The following is a 4,168-nucleotide window of genomic DNA, read 5'->3' as shown; positions in this document are numbered from 1 at the left end:
CAGCCTGCTGGAAACAGGCTTGAATTATTAGCTCACTCTACAGAGGTCACAAAATTGCCATTCTATGACATAAATTTCAATTAATATAGACAGTGTCTCAACACAAAAGTAGCAGTTGACCTGAGCTGAACCCATGTTACATGAGAAGCTCATGACCAGTAACAGTTAGCAAACATGAATTTTCCTGCAATTGCAAACTGAAAAACAAAGTTACGTACCTGCAAAGCACTAAGCAAACATTTCATTCTGCTGCTCTCTAGGCAGAAATTGTGAATCCTCAAAAATAGTTGATGTGCAATGCTTCGTTCTCATCTTGCTGTGAAAGCAACCTGCTGAGAAACCTACAGTAAAAACCACCACCATCCTAATGCAATTTCTAGTGTTGCTGACAAAAATGAAGTTTAGGATCTTTTCTGAACATGAATCCTAGAAGTGTTGAAGTTGTTCCAATGCCTTTCAAGTTAAACTCAAGATTCCCACTGACATCAGTGAGTCTGGATTGGGTTTATATTTCTTATCTGCTTGGGGAAGCATTAATACTGTCAAAATAACTTCCATCAGTTTAAGATGGAGTAATGATACAGCAGTCACTTTTCATAAAATCATAGAATAATTTTGGTTGGAAGGGACTTCTGGGGGTCATCTAGTTCAAGCCCTGGCACAAGACATGTACAGTGATATGGACTTACTTAGGTCTTTGTCCAGCTGAGTTTTTAATATCTTTGAGAATGGAAATTCCACCTCTCTGGGCACCTGTTTCTGTTTCCAGTCAGAACTTCCTGCATTGCCATTTTTGTCTGTTGTGTCTTTTCTTATCACTACACACCTTGAAGAGTCTGCAGTTGAAGACAGCAATTAAAATCCTCCCTTTTCTTTCTTTTCTTACAGCTCAACAAAGATGGTTCTCCAGGTCTCTCTTCATCTTGGTGGTCCTCCAATGCACTGTCTCCAGTATGTTGACGAATCTACTTACCCAGGAAAGGTACCAGGAGAATTGCTTAAATAGCTTTGATTTACATACTTGTAGGTAGTATTTTGCCTGTTGCTGTGACACATATCATCCTTTTTAACCTCATTAGAAAACTCAGCTATGCAAAATAAAACATTACTATATTTTGCGACTCTCCTGAACCTCTTTGTGTTGACACCTGGGCTACCATACACAGAAAGCCGTATGGATCCTCAACAAAGGCTGCTTTCACTGAGGCTTAATGTCAAGTAAAAGTTGGCTTCAGAAAGTGGAATAGGTGAAATGCTCCTCAAAACACATACACATCTTGGGTTTGTGTTCCTGTAGATTTTAAACAAAACTTGCAGCATACCATCATACACACCTTGAAGAGGAATAGGGTCCTCCTGACAGATCTATATCTCCTTTCCTGGGCAGTGCAGGAGACTTGCTTAGATGCTGGTAGTATTGAGAGTGGTCTTAGAGCTGCCTTTTCTTGGTTTTGGTACCAGAAAGAGACTGTTAGAGTACCACATGCGCCAAACTTTCCCTCTCCCAGTATCAGCATGTCCTACCCTTCAGCCAATTAAGAAAGCACTAGGCTCTAATTTACCTTTCTGACACTCAGGGATTTTCTGAGATGAATAATTAGATCAGCTTTCTGTTTTATTGTGTTGCTGGAAGGGAAGCTAATATTTAGCCATGGTATTTCCTTATCACTGACTCCTTAAAATATGTATTATCTAAGCAGGACTATTGTCCATGACTTCTGCTAACTGAGATACACAGGGAAAAAACCCATCCACAGTAGCATATGCTTCTAGAGCTCCTTGCAGAACATCATCATTAAAATGCCGATCACAGGGTTCTGCTAAAGCCAGGTCAGGCTGTGATTAGATTTTTAGGCCATGTTCATTTTTGGACTTTTTGCCTGAGAAATTCCACAGGTTCACATGCTTGATTACACAATTACTTTCTTGAATTCATTAAAAATCTCTCCCCATGCTCAGTTTATAGGCTCCAAACTGATCTTTTGCATAATTTATGTTCTGATAGTAAAAGGTTAATAAACAGAAATCTGGATTTTTCCTTTAAAATGTTGGCAATGATCATTCTCTGTTATTTTGTGTTCTATTTTGGTAGAACCAGCAGAGGGTGCCTGAACTAGAGAACAAGTCCGAGATTTGTGCTGGAATTGATAATGTAAGTGTAAAAAAGGAAATAAACTTTGATTTCCTTCTCTATTAAAACCAATGAGGAGTATGTTAATGAAAATGAAGATTGAAACTAACTGTCTTAGGGAAACTGAACTATTAAAAACCTGTCAAAAAAGTAGTGCTAATAATGAAGAGGAAAAATATTTGGGGACTAGGAAAGGATTTTTCATTATCTGATTCTGTCATTGGCTAACAGCTACTAAAGGACTGGTTCCTTGTGTTTACTGAACACATAAGCTACTCCATAAGATACCTCTGTGTAAGGGGACAGAGCAAGAGAAAATCTTTCAGTGCAGGATTCAGAGCAAGCTCCTAATTTATGTTCCCTGGCCGCCCCACAATGGAGTTAGTTCCTGCTGACTATAGTGGGTGCTCAGGGAGACAAAATTCAGCAGAATCAGACTTTTGGACACCACCTTCTCCTCCTCCTGTCCCTCAATATTAAATGTTGCAAGAGAGAAAGTTTTTGGTAGTTCCTTTCATGAATAGTCTTTTCAGTACCAGTACAGAGAGCCCATGCAGAAAGAAACATGTATAGATTCATCACAATATATTTAAATTGAATAAATATTGTTTTACATATCTAAATATGTAACTGGAAAGTGCCCCATGTGGAAAGGGGATTGACTTTGGTGACCTTGGAACCCTTAGCTCAGGAGGATAGATTCAGAACAGGGATCTAAGAATCAGAATGTACGTATCAGTGACAAAGTCTGCCTCTTCTTCACCATCAGAAGAGGTTTGTTCTATATGAAGAAAGCAATAAAGCTTTTTTTTTTCTTTTTAAAGAAAAACATTAAATACTTTATTTCCCTCAGTTATCCACCTATGATAAGATTCAGCTAACATGGTTTGTTCAGCTATGTTCTAGCCTTACCTATGGCTATTCCTCTGAGGAAAAGTCCTTACATATCTGTATCTTGATGACTTCTAATATTTCATTTGTTTGAATAACCATGAAGCGTTATGTAGAAGTAATGTCACACAATGGCATTATCAGCAAATGGAATTTTGTTCAACCTACCTGAACATGTTCTGTATTTCTGTTATTTATATAAACACAGGTGATGCAGTCACACCCCTTAATGTAAACTAGTGAAAGTATGTTATGAAAGGGAAATGGGTAATACTACTCAAGGAACCTGGGTTCCATCACTGTCCCATCGTGCTAAACAAATCTTGTCTTCATATAAATGGCCCATCTCCTGCAGCAAAGACTGGAGTTTTTCTGGAGTTTTTCATTATTTCTCTGAGTAAAAGTGCTTTTAATGTTAATAAATAGAAGTCAAAGTAGCGTGGTCTAGAGGAATGCGCAGAGCTCAAGCAGGTATACCTGAATAAAATTCACCCTTCTGCGAAGGAGAAAGCTGGAATACTTAAGTCACCTTGAAATATCCGGTTAGGTCAGTGTGGGAGACTTGATGCCCAGGAGCTCTTTGTCTGGAGGTAAATGTCCTTTAAAAAGTGACATGCCCCTTTTAAGCAGATACAATTAATGCAGTGTCAGTAAAAGCTTGTGGAGCACTTTGCAAATGACAAGTGAAGTTAAGCAGTTTGTAACCTAATTGAAAAATCGTGCATTTGCAATTTAGAAGAAGGGCAGGGCCGAGCATCACTGCAGGTGGCTGGGATCACTGTGGAGTTCTACAGCTTTAAACGTAAGTGTCACACTGCGTAGAGGGTAGGAAATGGCTCTCACCTCTTATATTGAGGAAATCCTTCCCAGGGGATGCCACAGAAAGTCACTGACTAGCAATTAGGAATCATCTGCTTCTGTGTCTGAAGATGTTTCCTGTATTTGTCCTGGCTGTCTGAATAAGAATTGCCTTGCCACTGTGTTTTCATATTACTGTTTTGTATTTTTTGTGATTCTCTGTTGTTAGGAGATGTTTTCCTATGGTTTTCTGAGGGAGGAAACAGTGAGGTGTAGGGTGAACCCAGGACAGGAGGGAAGAGGAGGAAAAAATTATTTACTCACAATTACACTACTTTAACTTGGCGT

The 4,168-nt window shown here is 38.9% G+C and overlaps 1 long non-coding RNA gene across 1 annotated transcript; it reads left to right on the top strand.

Moving 5' to 3' along the window:
- The first annotated feature begins 543 nt into the window (after nucleotides 1–543).
- LOC136017474 (uncharacterized) lies at nucleotides 544–2,224 on the top strand. The gene is made up of 2 exons (XR_010613941.1): nucleotides 544–982; nucleotides 2,093–2,224. It is a non-coding gene; the product is annotated as an uncharacterized LOC136017474 (long non-coding RNA).
- The last annotated feature ends 1,944 nt before the right edge of the window (nucleotides 2,225–4,168 follow it).

This window comes from Lathamus discolor, chromosome 6 (assembly GCF_037157495.1).
Source record: "Lathamus discolor isolate bLatDis1 chromosome 6, bLatDis1.hap1, whole genome shotgun sequence".
NCBI classification, from domain to species: domain Eukaryota; kingdom Metazoa; phylum Chordata; class Aves; order Psittaciformes; family Psittacidae; genus Lathamus; species Lathamus discolor.
The sequence above is the reverse complement of the archived record's forward strand: the minus strand, read 5'-3'. Positions and strand labels throughout refer to the sequence as shown.